Source organism: Nomia melanderi, chromosome 2 (assembly GCF_051020985.1).
Source record: "Nomia melanderi isolate GNS246 chromosome 2, iyNomMela1, whole genome shotgun sequence".
Classification (NCBI taxonomy): domain Eukaryota; kingdom Metazoa; phylum Arthropoda; class Insecta; order Hymenoptera; family Halictidae; genus Nomia; species Nomia melanderi.
Window position 1 is genome coordinate 5,683,916 of NC_135000.1, and position 24,760 is coordinate 5,708,675.

The 24,760-nt window shown below is 42.9% G+C and overlaps 1 protein-coding gene across 2 annotated transcripts in view; it reads left to right on the forward strand.

Moving 5' to 3' along the window:
* LOC116424529 (uncharacterized) overlaps positions 1 to 24,760 on the forward strand; it is a 368,994-nt gene that overhangs the window by 41,612 nt on the left and 302,622 nt on the right. For both annotated transcript variants that reach the window (XM_076365198.1, XM_076365207.1), the window contains exon 2: positions 18,341 to 18,402. The gene's annotated coding sequence lies outside the window, so the exon portion shown is untranslated. The remainder of the gene's footprint in view (positions 1 to 18,340; positions 18,403 to 24,760) is intronic.

Genomic DNA, 24,760 nt, shown 5'->3' on the forward strand with positions numbered 1-24,760 from the left:
AAATAGAATTTTTAGCATTCACGGCGGATCGTTGTTACCCCTGTTTTCTGGGGGATTTAACCCCTTAACCCTTTGACTCGGTTTCAGTGGAGTTCATGGTATTTCTATTTCTGGTTGTAATATGTAGGTTGGATTTTTGTTACGTTACTGTTATATCCGTGTGTAGTTGTAGCGTGTGAATAGAATTTTGGAGCTTTCACGGCGGTTTAAAGTAGATTGTTGAACTAACTTACTGAGTTACGGTTGAATTGAGTAATGCTGGGAGTTCTGGGAACTCTTGACTTGTTTCATTTCATGATTTTGTTTGGAATGTTTGAGATGCCTATTTTAATATTGTATCACCGGTTACTCCCAACTAAATCGAATTACTATAATTCACTCAATTAAATGATTATTTAAAAACTGTTCTATGTTAAAAATAATGCAATCTATGACGTTTAGCAAAGTAATCGTGTAACAATGATAACGCAATTCAATCGAATACTTTGATATATAGTTTTTGTGTTAACATATCAATATTACTAACCGACAATTAGCCAATATATAATTCAATTTTCGAGTTTGATAATTATTCAATTAATCTTAATTACATATTTTCGAAATCCATGAAGTTTCTTTTAATTGTCAAAGCTTCTAAATGGAGGAAAAAATTAAGATATTATTATATGAGTTTATGTTAACCCTTTGCACTCCAGAGGCGTTCCCAGGCGCCAGATGATTTGATACAGTAAAACTATAAACGTTTGTATTTACCATTTAACTATGTATACTGCATCAATGCGTGAAATATTGAAAGAAAATAGCTTTGTTCCCTAATTTATGTGATTTCTTGATAAATTAATTTTAAAGAATCTTGTCTACATCTAATTGAAAAGTGTTGAATATTACAAGTGAAAAACTTTCGAGTGCAAAGAGTTAACTTAGATAAAGTAGACGCGAGCCTAAACGGGTGAATCGTGACGTGTACGTTCGAAGTTCCCAGGATTAATTTTCGCTAGACGTGCTGGTTGAAAAAAATGAATTTTTCCCGATCGAATCCGCGCGTTGGAAATTGCCTTTCCCTTCGGGGTTGACAGAGTGGCGGCGAGGGGGAGAAGAAAGGTATGCCTGTGTCGAGGACTTTCCTTTATGCTATCCCAACGGCGTAGGTCATCTCTTCATTAGGACCTATATGGAGAAAATTGAAAGCGGCGATATTGAAGGCTGCGCCTCTCCACATCGTAAGCAGCGCGAACCGTCAGTTGCCTGTTCCACCGGTTTGAAAGTCCCCTCTCGACGCCTGTGTCGGGAGCACAACGGGCTTGAATCACTGGTTTGAAATCCAGGATGATGGCGTCTCGAGGCGTCATCCTCGAGGATCCACGACGTTCACTGCGACGCCTATTTATCGAGCGGTTTAATCACGCGTTGCGTTCAGTTTAATTGGTTCCAATCGAATTCATCGTGTGATTAGTATTTATATGGTTTGATGGAAGTGAACGGGGGAGGGTACCGTGGAAGGAAATAAGTGGGAGAATTGGAATGTCGGGAGGTTGAAGGGTTGAAAATTGAAAAGTGTGAGGTTGAAAGATTGAACGGTTGGGAAGTTGAGGTGTTGATTAATTCGAGAATTGAAAGGTTGGGAAGTTGATAGTTTGAAAATTGATAAATTCAGCAACTGAAAAGTTGAAGAATTGGAGCATTATAAAGTCTAGGAATTGGAATTTGGGAAATTTGAGAAGTTAGAGCATTAGAAAATTAAAGGATTGGAATTTGGAAAATTTGAAGAGCTGAAAAATTGAAGAATTCATCAACTGAAGAGTTGGAAACTTGGAAAGCTGAAAAATTGATAAATTCATCAATTGAAAGGTTGGAAAGTTGGTAATTTCCTTAATCGAAAGATTGAAAAGGTGAAAGGTTAAAAACCTGACAAATTCCTCAAGTGAAAAGTATAAAAACTAAAAAACGAGAAAGCTAAATAATTGAAAACTCATGAGGTTGAAAAGTTGTATAGTTACCCTTCCAAAATCTTAAAATTGATCATTTCTAATCTAAACACCAAGTCCAATCTCCTCAGATATCAACATTAAGACTTCTAGAATCTTCGAAACGAATCAGCGATTCCACTTCAACCATTCACCTCGCAGATGCACACTTTACCTCACAGACTCGACAAAATTCGGTTCTTTCAATACACCGTCAAGAGAACAAGCTTCTAAGCCTTCTGACACGCAATCTTCGAAATCCGATGAAATTTCTAAACCAGTCCCTTGATAGCAGTCACGCTCACCGCTCCAGCAAGATAATAAAAAAGCAGACGTCGCTCGGGGAACTTCTTACGAGTGGTTCGGCTCGACGAGCACGTTAACCAGCGTGCTCGAAAGTAGTGCTCAGCGAGCTCGGCCCGTCGCAACGACAGCCTATGGAGAATTAACAAGGCGCGCTCGAGAGTGCAAGTGGTTACACTTTGCGCCTTCCGAGGCTCCGCGAGCCGCCTTTCAGCCTCGGCCCCAAGCTTTTACCGTCACGGCCGTGTCACGGTCGAACGCAAGCGACGCTCAGGCATCCCTTAACGCTCGTCGCCCCCGCGCAATTAACTAATTACATCGATGGACCCGCCGGACTCGAACGATATTCCCTTTCACGACTATTGCCGGTCGCTTTTCGCGCAATTCCGAGACGTAGCTCGCTTCAAAAGATCATCAGACGGTTAAAATCGTGTGCCGCGCTGTCCTGTCTATAGAAACTTTCTTTCCTGACGGACACAGGTGGTCAGGTTCAGTTCCTTTGAGCTCTGGAAATGGTTCGAGGCGAAACTTCGGAAATGAACTTTGTGGTACGGATGATTTTCTGTTCCGTTTCGCTGACGAACATTTATCGAACAGACTTCTGGATCTTTATTCCTTACACACTTTTAAGTTGAATCATCTTAACACGAATAATTATCACGAAAATAATATTCGAAATCGAAGCAAGGAAAGTCGCAGGGAATATAAAAGAAAAGTGGAATTCTTAAGAAAGGCAGAAATATCCATCATTTCTACGGAAAATCGAAATTAAAATTACCTGCGTATACCGGTATATTCAAAGAATTTACCCAGGAAACCGGAACGTCCCCGCAGAGCGGAGGCCAGCGGCAAAATCGTCAGATGGAAGGAAAATAGCATTTCGCCGCATAGCTTCGAAAATGAATTTTTCTCTGTACAGAGCCGATTCGACCTATTTCCACATTTGGCTAACAACAATTTCACGGAAAAACCTCCGAATTTCTATTTCTTACACCTCTAACTCGAATTACCTCAACACGAAAATAATATTCAAATCCCAAGCACCGAAAGTCGCAAATAACACCAAAGAAAAGTACCATTCTCAAGAAAAGCGGGAACACCCATCAATCCTCCCCGGAAGACCGAAATTAACCCCTTGTCTTACAATAACGTGTCAGACTCGTGATGAATATGTTAAACCAAGTCTAACAAACATAGATATTACCAAATTCTTGTGAATTCAACTTAAATATTGTACTTTTGCTATCAATTACTGTACTTTATATCATACATTGCCACAGAATATATCTAGATTTCTTTCGATTTTCAACGAATTGTTAATAACAAAGTAATTGTATCGATCATAGTCGAGAAATAAATCGTAAGGCAAGGGGTTAGAATTACCCCTGTACGCCGGCATGCCCAAAGAACCTAACCGCCGTGGAAATCGGCCGGGACGTTCCCGCGCAGCGGAGGCCGGCGGCAAAAACCGTCAGACGGAAGGAAAATAGCATTTCGCCAAGCTAAACGTTTTCATCCGCGAAACGAGCACTCGAACGCCGCCGCCGAACAAAGAGAGATTTTCCAGCGGCGGAATTCCTCGGCGAAGAATCCCGAAAAGTTTGTCGCGGCGCGGCGCGGCGCGGCGTTGAGCGGCGTCTCGAATATTTCAAGGTTCGCCAATGAGAAACGGGAAAGGAGGAATTAAATGCGGCGTGGGCGTCGGTTGCCGCGGCCACCCTCGTTTTTCAACCGCCCCGTGTCCCTTGCAGCCCCTGGCCCTTGCGTGGCTCGTATTTAGAAAATTGCTGGCTCGGCTGCTCGAGTAATCGAGTGTTATTTTAAGAGTGAGAGCAATTAACGCTCTCGCTAGTTACCTCGCCGCGCGCGCTCCTCCTCCCTGCTCGTTCTCCGCGGGTATTTTTTAAGCTGGCCCGGCTCTGGCGCGGGATACGAATTCCTGGAGAATCTTGTTGCGGACGGATCATTCCTTTTTCGCCGGCGGTACGAACAATTTCCGGCCGGCTCTGTTCCTCCCTGCGGAATTTACGGCGTGTTTCGGATGGACCGGTCCGCCCGGAAGCTTGAAATTTATGTCACCTACAGCGGCTATTGCTTCTGGACATTTTCGGGCCCGTTTTTTTCCCCTTTTGCTCCTTGCGGCCGTGCAGTCTTCCGCGTTTCGGCTCTGCGGGCTTTATCTCGCGAGGGACGAAACTCGTGAATATTTACGCGCGACGCGGCGTGGGCTGGATCGGAGCGGGTGACGTTCCGCTGGAAGGTCGGGTTTCTGGGATCGATGTCTGTTCGGTGGACTGTGGTTCTTGGATGTTTGCGCATCTCCGGAATGAAGGAGTTGATGTGATTCGGAAGGTGTTACAGTTGTGACGAATGTTAAAGGTTAGAGATTGAACATAAGTTGAGTTTAAAAATAGATAGCTATACTTGAACTCTATAACAGTCGCCGTTTGGTTTGGTACAGCAAAGTTATGAAGTTTGATGTACTATATTAAAGTTCATTTAACGTAATTACCCATGAAACGTTAAAATAGAATAGTTCTTTATTATTTATTTCTATATTATTTATATTAATGTTAGATTGATATTTCATTAGAAAATGAAGATTATATCTTGCGAAACAATTTTCGAGTGTAAAGGTTTGAGTGTCATTCTTTTATAGGAACAATTGCTGCGTTTTTATATGACGTTATGGCGATTGTCCAATGTTTTTTCTCGTAGGTCTTAAAATATCATAATGTAATTTAGGTAATATTGTAGTTGTAATGAACATCAAGTGTTAGACGTTTTAGGAGTGCCATTTTTTACAGAAACAATTGCTTCAGTTCACCAATGTTCTAGCTTCGTTTTGATCTTAAAATGTTATTAACGTATTTTAGAAAGTATTAAACGTTGGTTATGATAAGACTTGAAAACAATTTCTGGTGAGTGGAAAGTGTTATGTCGGATTAGAAAGCCACTTATATTAATCAAATTTGATTAGTTGATGGGATAATAAGTAATAAGCAGTGACCATAATAAATATGAGTAGATAAATAATAAACAGTAAATAAATAAATATAAGAAACAAATAGCAACCAGTTAATGTAATACATCTAATGAATACTAAATATAATAAACAAATAAGTAACAAGTATCACAAATAATTTCCCTACACCGGAATTCACAGGAAAAGCCAGTTACAAAACCTCCAAACCCAGTTACTAGAATACCGAGCAAGATTTTAATTGTCACAGTCTGACTCTTAGTATTATTAGATTTGACAGAAAATAACAGCTCACGCAATCCAAGTTCCGATCACCTCTGAACGAGGTCAGCATAAAACAGCCACGTCCGTTTCCAGTCCACGGAATAACACAAACTTAGATCGAGTTAGATGAAATTAATTCAGCTCCTCCAGGGACGTTGCTCAAGTACGAGTATCGTTTTTCAGAGATCCGTATATCGCTCAACTATCCCGGCGATATCATAGATTACGCGTTCCCAGGCGAACTTTCTATGTGAAAGCATCGGGCCTATTAAAAGTTCGCAGCGCGAGTTGCCGCGGCTGCGTCCGCATTGAGTTCTTCCCTTACGTATAATTCGTTCACGCTAATTGGCCCGCGAAATAGCGCTCGCGCGCGTCAGAAATAATATTCGGGCTAATCTAAATTCTAATTTCCAAGTAATTAGCGTGTAGCTTCGCGGGAGCAGCTAGCGACGTCTTACCGAGTTGTGTACTTATATTATTGCGTTAAATAGCGACGCGTCTTGCGAGCGTCGACTGATGGATCGATACCTCGAGTATCGAGTTTGGCCATGGAGTGAACAGTTCTTTCGTAATTGGCTAAACGAATTTTCTCTGTGATAACTGACAGTATAATCATGTAGATCTAATTATATAGGATTAATCCTATGGACTCCATTTATCTTCAATGTTGTTGGGTGTGAATATTTTTAGAGGAATGGATTAAAGGAATTTATTGCAGTAGAATTCAACGTTTTGTTTAGTTTATTATTATCGTATTGAGATTTAATTTTTCTATTTTGTATAATCCATGAATATGTTAAATATAAGAACAATAACTCCGTTTCTCAACTTATGCTTTATTGTTTTATCATTCAGGTTGTCTCAAATATGTCGCCTGTAACTCATTGGAAAATGTTGAATGTTTCTAGTTAAAGGCTCCCGAGTGCAAAGGGTTAATAATGTTATGTTTGAAAATTGTTCTCCTGGAACCACGATATTCAATGCGACAACGCGTGAACAAGCCTCGCGTTCGATGCATCGATAAGTGGGCACAGTCTCGTGCACGCCTATAAAGGAGCCGGATCATTTTCGAGAATTAATTAAAATCTGGCCGTCTTCTTCGCTTCGATCGACGAACGTCCGACTAGCTTTCGATAAATTCCTCTCACGCGTGCGTTGCTCGTAATGTTAACGACGCGGGCTTCTGTGTATTCTCTTTCCACCCTTCGCCTCTCTTCCTCACCGATCTGCACCCCCTTTTTCCCTTCATTTTTCACTTTTTCTCATCTCCCTCGCTCCCCTCTTTTTCTTTTTGTTTCTTCTATTTTCTCCGTCTGTTCCTTTATATTCTCCTGTATTTTCTTATCATTCCTTTTCTGCACTTCATTTTCTTCCTTTTCCTTTGGTCCTTATATTTCCTTCATGCCCTTTCTATTTTCATTATATTTTTCCCCTTTCTCCTCGTCTCATTTTTCCTCTAACTTTTCTGCGTTCTTATTCTTTCTGTTTTCCTCTCTTCTCCTTTGATCTTGTTCTTTCTGCTTCTGTCTTCTGCTTTTGTTCCTTCTCAATTGTTTTCTGTGCCTCTTTTTATCTTCCACTGCCCCTTGCTCTTTATAATTCAAAGGAAACGTTGTTTCTGTTCCTTCAGAATCGATTGAACAATAGGACGAGTATTAATTTTAATGGCGTGGCATTCGAAATAATTTTATCGTTAATTTCAGAGACGGTTTTTATCGTGGAACGCACCGGAAAAGAGAGGTAAAAGAATGATAATTTTCCCGTGGACGCGTACAGGTCCGTTCGGAAAACGCGTAGCCGCGGGGATGAGGGAGCAGTGGGTGGTACACGCGACATTAGACAGGAATGCATGCGTTCGCTGTTCCTGTTTGCGAACCGTTTGCTTAATTAAAGCGGGCGAAGGTTTGCTCCGCCGGCTGGAAACGTCAGATAGACATTATCGTGGACACTCGTTCTTTGGAATAGTGAAACTGAGAATCTCTGTATAACCCGGTCCAACTAAAAATATCAGTTTTTCAATTTATTATTGCGATAATCCTATTCTTAACAATAGGGTAGCTAAAAGTTAGCACTGAAGATCCTCAACTGAGACTCTTAATTATCAAGACAGGTCCCATCAATAAACTCTTAGCAGCCAAAAGTTAGCACTGAACACCTTCAACAGATCCCAATGATCAACCTAAGCCCCATCATCGTCCATACGGTAGCTAAAAGTTAGCACTGAAAGACCCAAAAAGCACGGCACATCAAATATCTTCCACACCCCAGGACAAAGAAGTTTCGTAAAGGCTGTTGCAAAATAAAATATCAGAATTGTGATCTGCATTTGAATCAGCTCTTCACTGTCCACGGTATCACTGCTAAAAAAAGAGGACTCGAATACCTTTTCATTAAAAGGCGTTTCGCGCCCGGGATTCTCCGCGATGCGCCGTGCGTGGAACGCAATTGCGCGGACTGGCGAAACGGATAGACGTGGTTATGCGACAGTAAATTTTAATTGTACGCCTCCAACTCCGGCGCGATGGCGTGTTCAGTTGCTGGGCTATGATCTCGGTATCCCAATTCTCTGCCGCTGGCAGACCCATATTGTCGCGTCGTATATCCCCACGCATCCGCACACAGACGCGCGGCCGACCCGGACGCTGCGTGCCGTTTAGTTGTCGCCTGGACACCAGGACAGATTAGTTTACAAACAATTTCATTTCTGTCCCCGTTGGCCAGGCGGTCGCAAGAACGTAATGGCGGACCGGCCGGGGACCACGGTTAATTCAAGAAAAAGGGTGGACGCGACTGAAACTGCCGGCCATTATCTAACGGTCTATGAATCTCGCACTTGCTCTTCTCGAATTTGAACACGTTTTGGCAATGTGGACTTCGCTTGGTATTTATGAGCCTTGCACTTCTTCGCAGAGATTTTAGACTATATGCTTTCGAAAGGGTGTAATGGATTTTAGACAGTTTTCTTCGTATAAGCAGATAATTCGACATTCCTCGAGTATCGCAGAATTAAAATTTATTATTTCATATTATAACTATTTATGACTACGCCAGCAGTTCAACCGGAAGTAAGTACAAAGAGAATAAGAACGAAAGAGAAGCGTCGCAATGAAGATATCAAATGGAATCTCAGAAACACAATTATTCAACTTCTTTGAATGCAAATTACATTCTACTCCTGTTATCAATGATTATACCTTAAAGCACACGTTGACATAGAGCAAGACTAGAATTTTCTTTTGTTTTCAATGAATCACTAACAAAGTAGCTAGATCGTTCACAGTTCAGAAATCATAGGGCAAGGGGTTGAGGATATCTTCTTGAACTTTCCGTTAATCTCTACTAATTGAAACACTGTATACAGGTAGAACTAATCAGAAGGAAAAGGGAACGGAAAATTCCGCAACAATGTTCGAAGTAACAGCGCGGAAAAAAGGGTTCTTTAAGGCACAGTTCGCGGCGGAGTTCATTCTCTTAGGAGCAAATGCAACCCCCGGCCCCGTCGGCCCATTCAATCCGCCGCGCATCACGGCCGAATAACGCCGCGCCATTTCCGGATCCGTTTCCATTCTCGATTCATTCACTCCGCTCGAACTTTCCCGGCGAACTTTTTTATTAGCTTCCTCGTAGGGATGTCCGACACGGCGATGCGTAAAAAAGAGGTGGTAAGAGCCGGGTCATAATCGCCGGGCTTCGTCGGCCACTTTCGCGCACTAGAGGCGTGGGTGGCGCGGGAGTGGCTGAGGAGACGCGAAAATCCGTGGGACTGGACTTGATTTATGATGACGGCGCGTGTTGCGTCGGAAGACTGTGCTCTCCGTCCCCCGAAGACGAGCCTGGGCCGAGGAACTTTTTCAACTTGTCTCTGAGCAAATAAAAGGACGTGTGTTGTTGGCAAATTTTTCACGACGTGCCGAATCAGAACGCTGAAAGTTATGTTTTGGAGAGGGGCTGGGAATCGCTTTGGAATAATGGGAATGGAAATGTTGAGGGTTTAATGTTAGAAACTGGTAAATAGTGTCTTTTGAGTTTGTTGTTAAGTGGATTGTTATTTGGAAGACGGGGATGGTTTACTGGGGAATTATTGTGTATGAATGGATGATGGTGATAGTGGTAGTGCCAGTAGTTGTAATAGTATTATTGTGTAGTGGTAGTGGCAATACTAATAGTTTTGTAATAGCGATAGTGAGAAGAAGAATAATGGTAATAGTATTGTAATAGTAACAATGGCAACGACAACATCGACAATGACAATAGTATTGTAATAGTAGTAACAATAATAATAATATAGTAAGAGTAGTAACAATAGCAACAGAAACAACATTAATAACAATAGTATTGCAACAGTAGTAACAGTAAGAATAATACTAGAACAATAGTAATAGTAATTATTTAACAAATATGATTTACGAATATCAAAGTTACAATACAGTTTACCGAAAATCTCATTAAACCCGAATCCCGTAATTTCCATGGTAAAAACATTCGAAAAAAGCGAACTCGATCCCATTGTGGTTGCAATGTTAAGACGAGCACCGTGCCACAATTTATTATCGGGGACAAAGGGGATATCGGTGTTTGTTTGGCCGATCGAAGAGCAACGATTCGCGGAGATTTACCGACGGTAATATGTTTGTTTGAATTTTCGGCGCATCCCCCGACTGTTAGGGGTCGCGTTCCCAGCGAGCGTGCCGCCGGAAAAATTATGGCCGTTCCTTCTGCCGTATTTATGCACTTTATCAAAGTAATAACGGATCGTTAGAGGCCGCGGAATCGCGGCCCCGCTGGATCTGCACGCGATTTTTATGTCCAACGATCAGCGATAGGCCACCGGGAAACAGATTTTAATGGGACCGCTCGGTCCGTACCGATGTTGGTCGCGGGGAATGCTTTTGATAATGTTTCCGCGAGAAATGAGGGGTTGCCGGCAGTCTTTGTTGGGAGAGATGTGTTCCGAACACTTGTTAAAGAGTTATCCTCGTTCATCGTTAATAGCACTATCCGTTCGTGCAGATAATTGCACTAGGAAGACAGTAATATTCGAAATTAGACCTCATATTGATTCACCTGTAACTGAACGTTACTTAGGTCAAGGTTCAAATAATCATTTATTTAAATATAATACACTAATACAGTCGAAATGAAGGTTCACCTTTAATCTAGGTTTCAGTACATCTTTCATTACATCGATACATTAACTCACTCAATTTCGAATTTATAACATTAACACGTTGAACGTTGCAGGATAGAACAATATACACAAAATGGAAAAATATATCAAATCATTTGATTGAATTGAATCATTATTACTGCACGTGCATCTAGTTGAATGTCACCGAATTATGTAGTATTATTTATAATAAATGTTTTCAAATGATCATCGTTTAATCGAGCGAGCTACAGTAATTCGATTTAGTTATTAGTTATCGGTGACCATCAATTTTTGATTCAACGTGTTAATATGTCAATTAAACGGTAATAAAACACTAATCGGAGCTCAGTATTAAATCCAACCTATCTACAATCTCAACTCTACCAAACTCGTATCAGAGCTCTTCACCCCAAAATAAAACCCCTAATAAAAGAATCTCATCTCTTAGCAGAGCCATCAAAAACTTCCAACTACCCACTAAATTTCTATTCACCCTCCAATTACCCTGAACTATTCCTCGAAAATCCGACGGAAAACTTCTCGCAAATTCTTCGTAGCTTTTCACCCCATCGGACGTCTCGCTGCCTATTCTCTTCGCTAACCCGTGTGTCCAGAGTCAAATCGCGAATCTCACGTTCCAGTGTCACCTAGACGCGAGCTTTTCAATGTTCCCGATTAAACTTAACTCGCGCTCTCCCAGCGCAACAGTTGTATCGGTATACTAGACGTCGCGTCCGTCCGGCCACGTCGAAGTTTCGCCGGAAGTTCGGACGGACTTTCGGCGCCGCGCCGTGCCGGGTTGGATGGAAGTTAGGGGAAAAGCTTCCTCACGTTCGACCGATCGTGAAAACGTTGCCGACGTTCCGCTTACCCAGGTGCGCCGGCCAGGTAACTCTCACAGGACCGGACTTTGTTCACGGCTGTCACGTGCCGCGAACGGATCAATGCATTATTTTCCGAGTGTCTCGGGAACGTGGTTACCTGCAAGACGATCGGAACTCCGCTGCCGGGAACTTTATTATTTATTCGATTTTTCCACGGGAAATTGAACGTCTCGGGTTACCAGCGACGAGAAACGCGAGCAACGACGGAGACGTATTCGTGTCAGTTGCGGTAACTCTTGTTTAGGGGATGAAAGGCTCTTTGATGCTGCTAGGGTGGTTGTAGATGTCAGGGACTCTTCGACTCCTGGGGAAATATTCTATTTTTGGGTCCAAGTGTTTTTAGGATTGAGGGTTGGAATTGTGGGGGGTGGTTTTATATAATTGTGGTTATTGGGGTGGAAAAATATTTGTAAGATGGAACGGAGGGAATTCGTTTGATGTGATAGATCGAGATGATCGAGATTTTGGATGGTTAAGACTTTGAACGATGCAAGTAACGAGTTCCCTTGTTAATGATGTTAGTGGTTTTATATAATTGTGGTTATTGGGGTGGAAAAATATTTGTGAGATGGAACGGAGGGAATTCGTTTGATGTGATAGATCGAGATGATTGAGATTTTGGATGGTTAAGGCTTTGAACGGTGCAAGTAACGAGTTCCCTTGTTAATGATAGATCTATATTGATAACTTAACGATAAAGACATTTAAAATTGAAATTTCCTATAAAGTTTCTGATTTTTCGAATCATTGGGGGCATTATTCTTTTTGGGTTCAAGTGTTTCTGAATTAGGATTGAGGGTAGGAATTGTAGGGGGTGGTTTCATCCCTTTAATTGTGGTTATTTAGGAAACTAGAAAGTTTCTTCTGCGATGGACTTATTGTTTTATAGTTATTTTAATTGTTTTACTTATTGTAATTGGTAAAATACTTGTGAGATAGGACAAAGAAAATTCATTCGCAGAGATAGATGAAGATAATTGAAATTTTGGATAATTAAGACTTTGAACAATCCAAATAATGAACAGTCATTCCCTTGCTCATAACATTAAATCTATATCAATACCTCACTAACAGACTAATTACTCTAAAGTCCAATTTCTCAAATTTCCAATAAATTTCTTTTTTAAAAACCTTCCCACAAATGTTCGCGAAAGGTTTCTCCCATCTCCTATCAATATTTCTCATTAACACAATGTCGAATCAACACATTATCAATCGCATCCTCAAACTTCCCTCAATCAGCAGAGCAATACACACACATACACACAGCCCACGCAGCGCACGCAAACATTCGCGGTAATGCAAATCGGCTGCAAGGTTCTCCTCTCCCTCGAGAGAGGACGCGAACCCTTTATGTCCCGGCGGAAAATCGGAGAAAGGAGTTTTACTTAAAGGCAGACAGGCAGACAGGCAGACAGACGCAAACATACACACAGAGGGAGCAGAATATTTCTCCGTGGCTCACGTACCAGCCTGTTATCTCGTCCCTCCGCGGAATATTACTGGTATCGTCCTGGCGACTCGCCTTTTTCCTTCTGCCCTCCGCCCTCCGCCGCGCTGCTCCAATTACCTTCACTCGGCTGACCGTGTCTCTCTTCCAGCCCCTGCAAACGTCTCTCCTTCTTCTTCTGCTCGAGCAAATCCGACGCTGTCCGGACGAAATTCATCAAGTCCCGAGCTGCGGCCGGAGAGTTCTCGTCCTGGCCCCGAGGGTTTGCATTCCTCAGCTTTTACAGGGAGCACGCACACGTACGGCGCATAAAGGCAGCCGGTTCGGCGAGAGAAACGCGCGAGATGGAGTGTAGCTCGGGATTTTGACTGGGGTCAGTTGGTGTTGCTTGTGACACAGCTACTTTTCTGATTCCTTGATAGAGTTAGGGTATCCCGGTTTACTTAGGGCGTACTAGGAACTGGTCAAAGCTTCGTTTGTATTTCGTTGAGTGTACTAAAGGTTCAGAGAGTAAAGGGACAGAGTTGGAGCTAGGTTAAGTTTAGGGTATATCAGAAGCAGGCTAGAGTTAGAGCTACGTCAAGCTTAGGGTATATCAGAAACAGGCTACAGAGTAGGTCTCTGCTACATCGGGATTAGGCTTCCTCTAGTTCCCAAAATGGAACTTGAGCTAGATCAGGAATCCAAGAATTCGATGTTATTAAGATCTCCGGACTATACCAAGGATGAGCTAGGTCTGGGCTAGGTCTAAGTTAGGTCTAGAAGTTGGGAGATGATGTAAATTGAATCTGATCTAGTCCTGGGGTATCTGAAACTAGGGTCTAAGTTATTCAGGACACTTAGACCTGAAGTTGATCTAACTTAGCTTTAGTCATAGGTACCTTAGTCATCGCTTACTTAGATGAAAACTTCCTAATTAACTTTTCAAACCCATTGTCCCAATTTAGCCGAGTAACACATCCGGCAAAGTGTAGTTCCACAGATTCCCAGTTCGTCACTGACGTTTCCAGAGGATGTTGTAAAACGCTCAGTACACTCGGCGGTTCTAAAGAAGCTAGAATCACGCCACAAAGGGTAAATACACGTTCCGAGTTTTGCAGGGACGTGGCTGGCCTAGTTCACGTCGGCAAACAGGAGTGTACGGGCTCGTCGGTGGTTCACGGGGTCCTAACCCTGTTACACAGGAGAATTTCTACCCTATTACCTAGTAATTCATTACTTCGGGAACCGATCGGTGTATCGAGCCGTGCTTTATCGATAGTGCAGGATTCTATGCCCCGTACGTGTTGCACGTGCACGCAACCCGGGGCTCATGCATCACGCAGCAACCTCGCGTTTTCACTCTCGCGGCTTTTGAAAGGCTGGCCTGCCAGGGGATGGAAAAAGAGCGGAAGGGACCATTTAAGCTGAACGCTGCCTCGGCGACTGACTATGTAACACAAAGGCGACGTTTCATCTCCATGGCTCCCTTCGCTGTGGTTTCAGTCTTAATGGCGTAAATAGTCTGTTGCATTCGAACTGAAGCATCCTGTTCTTGGGCACTGTACTCTTTTGGATGACAAAGTTCGATTGCCATTATGCTTCTCTAGGTATAGCGAAGTGTCTAAATAGTTAGCTTTTTAGACTCGAGCTAGGATATTCGTTAAATAAGTGTTCTCAGGCATTCAAAATATAATCAGTTTATTAACGAATAGAGTCTTTCAGATGATAATTATCTGAGAATCCTCATCAATCTAGAATTGAACTGTCAGAAATTAAATTTAACACTAAAACTAGACGGTCATGACATTCTTAACTCTTTCGCACTAATTAAAAGGATAATAGATGTTTCTGTAAGAAATTATTAAAACTTATTTAACTATACAGAAACTGAATTGTAAATCAATTAAACTCTCAACAGATGCACTCTCGGAGTTTCTATATTTGGATTTCAAAAAGTCAATCTAACTACTCAGTAGCCTCACCGTGTACACCTTACTACCAAAACCTAATTATCGATCAATCTAATCTTCCAGAACCTAACTATTACCCTTTCCCCCGGATATTTTTACTAAGGAACGTTCCTCAGCCTGAGAACCAAACAAAATGACACGACACACTAGCCTAACTCTGTCAACACAGCAAAACATCACATGGCAAAACGCAAAAATTCATCAAGGAATCCAAAGTGCAAGCATCACAATGATCAAACAACCCAACCTCATTAGCAGCATCCCGCCAAAGGGAGCGCCGTAATTGGTCAACTCCTCGGCAATAGTGGCGCTAACTATCTCCCACGGAGGACAGTCCCAGCTCTCCATTCTCTCCTCCGCTGTTCAGCTTTCTTTTTAAGCCGGACGCTGGGCTGCTCTCTTGCGCGAGCTGCGAAAGTGCTTACTTTTCCACCGGCACCCCCTCGCACCCCGCGCTACCCCGTTTTTCTTCATCCCCGCGCCATTCCCGCATTTTTCTTCCCTTCTTCTTCGACGCACCGCCGCATTTTTGCTACCCGCTTTTCATAGTTGCAGCCTGAATTTTTTACTCCGTCCGCCCCCGCCCGTTTCCCACCCTTCGCCCCCTTTTTCCGTCGCTCCGCCCGTTCCATCGTAGTATTTTCGATGCGTTGTTTTTTCGCACGCCAGGTGTTTAGCTTTCCGCTCCATCGTGTCCACGTTTTTCGTTCTTCTCGCTGTCTCGAGACGAGGCCCGGTTTCGTCAATAATTTTCGATGCTCCTTTCGCCGCGCTTCACCCATTCCGCTTCGCTTCTTCAATTCCCTCGCTGCCGCTCGGGGACTCTCGAATCCTCTTCCACGCCCTTTTACATCCGCCAGGACTCGCACCTTGGCGACCGAGCGAGCGAGCGTCACAAAGAAATTTTATAGAACGAGCCGCCGCCCACTGCTCATTAAAGCAATTAGTACCTGCACCCTTTCTCGCGCCCCCTCCCCTTCGACCAGCGCTGCACTCGCCTTTCTTCTTTCGCTGTTTTAACTCGCGTTACATCCGGGAACGAGCTGCAGCTAGGACGTAAGGAATTAAGGGAAACTTTCCGCCCCAAAGGGAGCGCGACTCTTTCCGGATTATCGTGTCGCGACGCGCCATCTGGCAATAACGGAATAATTTGCATGATCCCGTTTGTTGCGAGCCCTAGCGCCGGGTTTAATGTCTTGTACCAGGTTCTCCGAGGATTTCGCCGTGTCCGCGGAGCTGGCGAAGTGTTTTGTTGTTCATTTCGCGAGAGAGATGGACGAACGGTTCGTTTAATTTTTGCTGGGGGTGAAGAGTGGGATGGTTAATGGGTGGAAAGGGTCGTTGAAGTGAAATGGAGCGGGTCGGAGTGTTTGACCGTCGGTAGAATGATTTTGGGATGAACTTTGTTCGTCTGTATTCATGGACAGTGAAGGTATAGGAACATTTCGGATTACCGGGTTTCTATTTATTTTCCTTGTTAAATCTTTCGCAGAAATTCTAAAATAAATCTGGGAGATTCTATCTAGCCACATTTATATTACAGAATTTTTCTAGATCTTTTGGTTCAACGTTTAAATCAATAAAAATTCGAAACTTCTATAGAAATCTAACAAATTCATGGAAACTGAGATTTTCAATTACAAGTTTAACACTGAAACTAACAAGCAGTGACATTGACTATTTAAACTTCTTCTACAGAAACTCTAAGAGTGCATCTACCGATACTGTAATTAATTTACAGTTCAGTTTGCGTATTGCTAAATCAGTTTCTTCAATCATTTCTCAGAGACATCTGTTATTCTTTTAATAATTGCAAAAAGAAGACTTCAAAAATGAATCATTTTCACCCATCTGGTAGTTTTAATGTTAACACTATTTCTACCGAACGTGCCAAAAGACACCTTTTGAAATCTTAACTCAAAATTATTTTCTCAGTTCAATTATTCTTTCTGAACTGAAGTTCGGACATTGCCTATAGTTAATTTTATAATCGTTTCTGCAAAAGTCGAATAGTCAATTCAGAATATACGACAAAACCCGGAAAATAATTTTAATTAAAAAATTCCAAAGGTGTCGTTTGACACCTTCTGTAAATATAATGTTAAGACGCGTGTAGTGACAGCGACGCACAAATTAATTACAGAAAATGTAAATTCAATACAGGAAATATGAGTAAACTGAGAAAAGAATTTCAAGTAAAATTTCAAAACATATCTTTTGACTCCTCTTGTAGATATAGTGTTAAAACGCGTTTATATATACTCTAGTGACAGCGACGCACAAATTAATTACAGAAAATGTAAATTCAATACAGCAGAACTGAATAAACTGAGTAAAGAATTTCAAGTGAAAATCTCAATAGCCATCTTTCGACACTTTCAGTAGAAATAGTGTTAACAACGTCTAAATCAAATTCCAACGGACGCCTGCGACGCGGAATTAAAGGCGAATTCTAAATGAAACATTTCCAGGATTCTTAAGTTACATTGTACTCCGTTTCGCATAAATTTTGCATACATTTCCAGCGGATGTGTTATTCAGCTCCACCCGTGACATTAGACACGACCCACTGTCCAGATTACCGCGCGCAGCGGCTCGCAAAAAGCAGCCCTGGTGATAACGTCGTTTCCACTGCCGCGGGAACCGCTCTCTAGCAAAAATGAACTTGTTCATTTGCAGGTGAACCCGCGGCCTTTTAAACGCCCGCCGTTCTATGCCCATGTTTACTCTAATTGCGGGAGTTGAAATACTTTCGTGACCCAGTGCCGCAGTTAAAACTCGGATAATTAATTTCTTCATCCGCGGGAAGTTCGCGGGCCGCGTCAAGTGTGTATACGGGGAAATATAAAGAAGTTGGCTGCTGCCTCGATTATCGATCCTGGCTCCGGGTTAATCGGATTGTTTCTATAACGCGAGTTTCGAGGAAGTCCGCCATAGAGTTTCGCTGAAACTTACCCCCTCCTCCCTCCACCCTCTTTTCAAGCAGGCATCTTTTTTCGCGTTTATTTCGCGCGATTCGGTGAAGTTTAATCGCGTAATCGGCCTGAAATTCTGGTTAACGGGCTCTGAGAGAATTCGTCTCGTGCGTCCAGCGAAAGAGTTGTAGAGAAATGGAATTTCAAGTTTTTAAGAGGTTTGTTTGTGTGCGTTTTATCAAGTTGGAGGTAGTTTTTGTTTTGCTTGCGGTAATTGCTTTGGGAAGTTTGAGGAGGGTATTGGTTGCGGGTGATTGATTGGGTTACTTGACTGGGGTTAGGGTGATTAGTTCAGTGACTAGGAACTGTAATAATTTCAGTTGTAATTAAGTATAGTAATTGTAAAGGACAGTTTACGTTATTTGATGTAACTTGGTAGAATTGGGCCACTAAAGGTACTGTTTTAATTGTTTCAGATATGCTATGGGTCCCTGTGCACTCGAACTTTGCATCAGGACTGTTAAGCAGGAGCAACCAGGTATGTTACTATATTCAGTAGTTAGAAAATGTCAAATTCTCTAAAGCTACAGAGTTTCAGGAGATTTAAGTAACACTGTTACAGAATTTTCTTACGATTATTTAATTCTCCGGAGTAAAGACACTTAGATTTAGATATTCCTCAATGTTACATATTTTTCTAATATTCACAAGACGTCAAATAATTGACAACGATCTTCAAACACTTACAAAACCTGACGAACCTTCTCCAAAACAATTTAACAAGACAAACCCCTTCAAACCTCCAAAAACCCATACACCAGTCCTGTATGTCCACAGAAACTATGCAAAATCGCCAAATCTACTCAATTCAAAACAAACATCACCAACAAACCCTTCCAAACATTCAAAAACCCATACACCAGTGCTATATATCCACAGCAACTATGCAAACTCGCCAAATCTACTCAATTCAAAACAAACATCAGCAACAAACCCTTCCAAACATTCGAAAACCCATACACCAGTGCTATATATCCACAGCAACTATGCAAACTCGCCAAATCTACTCAATTCAAAACAAACATCAGCAGCAAACCCTTCCAAACCTTCAAAAACCCACACACCAGTCCTATATGTCTACTTAATTCAAAACAAACCAACAGCAATCTCCATCAAACCCTTCCAAACTCCCCCAATCCCCATCCAGCTCGAAATATCGGTCACCCGCAGTCAAACAAAAACCAATCAAAGAACTCAAGCGGAAGCCAAGCCGCAGACAATGTTTGAAATTCGTGAACGCCAGTTATTACCGGCGAGCGACGTGGCGCGGCGAAAGAACATCGCTTTGTGCCGGCTGTCTCCTCTTGTCAGTTTCAACGCTGTCTCGGCCAGGGGCATATACATACACATAAAAGGATCCGCCTTTGTGTCTGGTCATTTTTGCCGTGTCTCGGCGACGCAGCAGTCTCGAGGGCCGGTGTCGGGCCGCTTTATCGGCCGGTATCTGACGGTTGCGCGTTTCGTCTCGCGACATGACGGCAAAAAGGCCGATTGATTTGCCAATCGCGCCCTGCTCGCTCCTTATAGCGGTACATTCGTGTCCCGAGCTATTGTCAGCCAATTGTAAGAGAATCGTTCTGGGGCCAGCGCTTGCCAGCAAGAAGGATCTTGCTTTCTTTTGCATTCGTTGAATGTAGGGGTTGAAAAGGGTGGGAAGGGAGGTGAGGCGAGCTTCCCCGAGATTTCTTTTGCAGCCCGGTTCCTGTCTTTCTTCGTTCCATCACGGAATGTTGTTGTCTGTCTCTGTGTTTTTTCTCTTTTCTTCCCTTTTCGTCCCCCTCTTCGTTTCTGCCTCGTCTCCTTTGTCAAGCATAGGCTTCTTTTTCTTCGGGCTGTTCGTCAACGGGTCGACGATCCCTCGATATCGGGACTTGATACGATCCGCCGCGGTAATGGCAAATTATCAGGCGCCTCGTGATGTTCTCGTTTGTCGCGGTGATGGATATTTTTAACGCACACTTGATCGCCTCGTTACGACGCCCTTTGTGCGACGCCCTTCTTCCGTGGATGCGTGGGAGATGGGTTCTTTTGCCAGCCTTTGCTGCGATATTGTTCCGCAGTTTCGTTGCTAACTGGCTGCTACGGTGGATGTTTGGATTTTGGAATTCTGTGAAATGTGGTGGACATTTTTGGTGATTATGTGTTAATCCTCTGCTCCTATGTCGAGACTCGACATCAGTTTCATTCACAGGCGTGCTTCTTTGTCAAGATATTTTTGAAATGAATTATATTACGTTATTTTCTATATTATTAGAACGAAGAATTGTTTACACTGCTCTCGACAAACTATCTACTTTTTCCAATGCATTTCAAATAAAATATCGTAATAATACAGAGTTATGGGGGAAACAATGCAAAAGCAATTCAGTTCGCAGAGGATTAACACTGGAGCTACTAAGTAGTTGAATTCCGTTTTTTTAATCTCTCCATGAAAACGCTAAAAGTTCATCTGCTTGGTTTCCACTGACTCATTTAAAATTTCAAGCTCCTCATTTCGTCATTATTAAGCTAACAAAGGTGCTTTTGTTAAAAAATTCAAAATAAACCCCTGCACATAGGAAACTCTTCAAACCTCAATAAATCTCCTAATTATCATAACAAATTACGAATAGCTCTCATTTCTGGGTATGACATTTCCAATGTCAAACAGACACTTTCCAAATGAAATCTACTAAACATCAAACTTACAAGCACGCCGTCATCGATCAACGTAAAATCCATGGAGCCACGAAATCAACATTAAACTCTCATACCATTATCTCCCTACTGCAAACACTTTCGCAGCAATTCGGTCTCGAGTCACTTTCCCGGGTACCGATATCGTCCGCGCCTTTCCGCGAGCATAGCGCCCATTGTCTTCTATCGAGCGGCGATTATTGCGTGAAAACGCGATCGACGCCTGCTCGTGATCGGTACAACGTCGCGGCCACGAACAATCCCACTTAAACCGGCCGATAGTTTCCATGACATCCTTAATGACGTCCATCATGAACGCTTCGGAACAATAACCGGCCGTAATAATACCGACGTCCGGATATCAGTCGCCGGGGTCGTTCGTTATCAGGCTCGTTTGTTCTTCCATTGGATGCCGGCTGGCTGGAACGCCGGAAAATGAAGCCGAGGTGGCCACGGTATCGAATAGTCGCGACTATAACCGCCGCGGCCCGCCCCTGTTCTAATTAAGCCCCGGCTAACCCGCGAGTTAGGATTATTACTTGGCCCCCGAGCAGGGGGTGGAACCGCGCGCAACGCTACCACCGACTAGCTGGCACCGTGTTCAACCGTGTTCATTTGTATGCGTTCGACGATGGAAGGGAGACGGTTGGGGCGCAGCGCGGCGGGTGATGGGGGAGGGGACTGAGCGAGAAAGAAGCGCGCGGGGGTGTCGTCTGGCATCCCGCCAACTATCCGCTTCCGCTCCCGTTCCTGCGGGAGCCGCCGACAGGAATTCAACACGTTTAGAGGGAGGGGCAAGGTCTTTGGGAATTCTTCCGAGTAGGTAGCTGGTGTGTGCTGGATGTTTGATACTTTTAATGGGTGATGGCTGTGGGGGTTGTATTTTTTGATGTTTGGTATTGTGCGTTGGGGTTTGTTGGTTTTAGTTTGTCTGTGACTGTAGGAATTACATTGTTTGGTGATGTATGATTTTGAGTGTTGGAGTTTGTTGGTTTCAGTTTGTGCAGCTGAGAGGGTTGTATTTTTTCATGTTTGATTTTGAGTGTTGGGGTTTGTTGGTTTTAGTTTGTCTGCGACTGTAGGAATTACATTGTTTGGTGATGTATGATTTTGAGTGTTGGATTTTGTTGGTTTTGGTTTGTGTGGCTGAGAAGGTTGTATTTTTTGATGTTTGATTTTAAGGGTTGGGTTTGTTGGTTTTGGTTTGTGCGGCTGAGAGGGTTGTATTTTTTGTGGGTTTTTTTAAAAGGTTGGGGTTTGTTAGTTCTAGTTTGTCTGTGACTGTAGGGATTGCATTTTTTAATGATGTACGATTTTGAGTGTTGGAGTTTAATGGTTTTGGTTTGTGTGGCTGTGAGGGTTGTATCTTTTGATGTTTGATTTTGAGTGTTGGGGTTTGTTGGTTGATTTTAGTCTGAGTGTGAGATTGGCCTTTTTTAGAGAAATGGCGATAGAAATTGTTTCTTTAATGTTTTAAATACTTAAAAATATCTGTTCTTATCTTTAAACATCATTTGAATGTCATTCCTTGAACGGTTGCGATATTGTTTTAGCTGTTTAGTGGCTTATGTGGTGGAACATTGATCCTATAGTTCAGTAGCGCAGTTTAGCTTCTCTTGAAGGTTCCTCGAACTTCAGGAAATCCAGTTGAAGTTTTGTGTGAAGGTTATCTTCAGTGAGTTATTCACAGGTTTCTGAAACTCCGAATAATCCATTTCCAAGTACTCCGAGAAAGAAGATTATCAACTAAATTCCAACTTCAGAATTCCACCATTCTCTAACAAATCGATATCTCCATAAACACAACAAACATCATTCTTCCAAGCTTCAAAAAACTACCCTAGTTTCCCCCAAACACCATATTTCCTAAACTTTTCAATTCTATAAATCCAAAACTCTGAAACCCCAGTTGCTATGTATTCTCATGGCAATGTATACAATCACGCAACTGAATCTAAAAACCTATATAATTACAATTCCCAAATCAGATCCGAATCATGAGAAAAAGAGCCCAAAGAAATTCCATTCACTCGAGCCATTACTCCAGCAGCGATCGCGTTTCACGTTCTTCCCTCTTCCTCCTGCTCAAAGCACAATACAGGCTTTCGCGAGGGTAGCCGGCATTGTCATCGAGGAAAAGAACGCGAAAGAGACAAGGGGCGGCACGCTAATTCGCGTCCGTTTTAAAGCAAGGAAGATAAGCCCCCGGCTGGGCGGCGGGGGAGGAATAGATGAGGGAGGGGGGTGGGGTGGAAGGATCGGAAATCTAAAGCGAGCCACGATAATACGTCTTTCCTGTCACGTAGCGGCCGATGGCATTATGATAATGCTGCGAATAAGAAGGATTCGGGGAGGAAATGTGAACGATGAGTGAGAAGCGGGACGCACCTATCCTACCAGTCACCTCCCGAGGGGTTGCGGGGAACGGTTTAATCGAGATTCGATTTTTCATTTTGTTTTACGTGCCCGTTCCTCGATGGGATACCCTAACTCTCTAGAAATTGCAATACACTTTAGAGTGTTCTCAAAAGTAACATCCTTAACCGGAAGTTTGTTTAGTATAATGAAAAATTCTAGGTATATTCCATGACGATGGTCTAAAGTATAGTTATTGATAATAGAAGAATAATATTTCATTTGAATTCGAACGAGTTGATATTCGTTTATATCTGTTAATATAATGATATTATTAATTAATATAATTTATATATGTTAATATTTATTTATCCTTGTTAAATTCTGTCTAAAATATTCACCACAAGCCTAACATTATCCTAAGGCAAGGTTAATAAACGATTCCATGTTAAAGTCGGCTACAACCTCAGACAATCTCCCCGAAATGTTTCATAAAAATTGATCGTTATGTCGAACATTCATAAAATTGGAATATCGGTATTGTCAAAAAAGTGACCGTAAGATGTCCATTCTCTTCGGATTCACGGGCGCGTGTAAAACTGCACTCTCGCTTTCGTCCGGCGCGTAAAATAAATCGAATCGCGCGCTGCGATGAAGTTACCCTCGCGGCGCGGATATTGGGGAATTATTCACGACGTATGATACCGCGGCTCGTCCCATTCATATTTTATTCAGCGGCCATAAATTCCAAGTATTCCATTAAACCTCTTCCGCGAATTAAGTTTCGCCCGTGAAACCGCGCCGATCCGGCAGTTTTCATAAAATCGCGGTACCCCGGTGTTGCGCTGACCCGATCGGACTCCGCGTCGCCGGATAATCAACTCAGCTCGATGATCATTGGTCCCCCGGCTGTTCAGAAGTTGCGGATCCTGTTTCGAAGAGGAACACACTAGGGTGACACGCTAATTTCCCCACTTTCCTCGGATCGTTCCGGTTTCCTCGCCACCGAAACGGGTAATTGGATAGAAATCTAATTAGACGGCTCCTGGCGAGGCAATCTGGGCTGAAAGTGAAGAACGAGATTTACGGCGAAGAAAAGGCCAACGTAAAAGAGCGAATCTCGAGGAACGGAAGCCTAGGAGATCTATTGCTCTCGAGCGCAGCGCCCGCTGCAGTTCGGGGACTGCGAAACTTATTGCCGGATCTGCGAAGCTAACGTCTAACCAAACGCTAGAAGGTTTGCTTTGAGAATTGATTGTTGGGTCTCTATATTGTGATCTATGACAGCGATGAGAAGTTCGGGAGAAGTTCCTAAGGATTACGTTGGATGCCAGTGAATAATGTCTTCGGTATAGTTAGCATTTTAGGGGATCGCGGAAATGAGGATTCCAGTCTTTACGCATTGAGTACTGGTTGCAGAGATTTCGATGATACAGATCTAGCTCGGAGAAGTCTCGGTTTAATGTTGATTTAAGTTTGAATCGAGTTGCTAGCTTAGACTTGGAGTCTGGGTTATTTAGATCAGGTCTTCGCGACACCCTAACTCTGATGAGTCTGACTTAAGGTTAGGCAAAAAGCTGACTGAAACTTAGGAGGTTTCGATGCTGACTTAAATTTGACTTAAGTGGTACCTAATTTCGTTGATAGAGATCTAGCCTGGGCTCGGATCAGAGGTAATAATGACCACTTAAGGTTTTTAGGCTGAATCCCGAGAGAACCCCGGGGAAACCATGGATTTTTCAGCCCTTAATCTCAATTTGGAAGTTGAGAATCTCTTAAGGAGCCGGCGGAACGCGGAAGTAGTT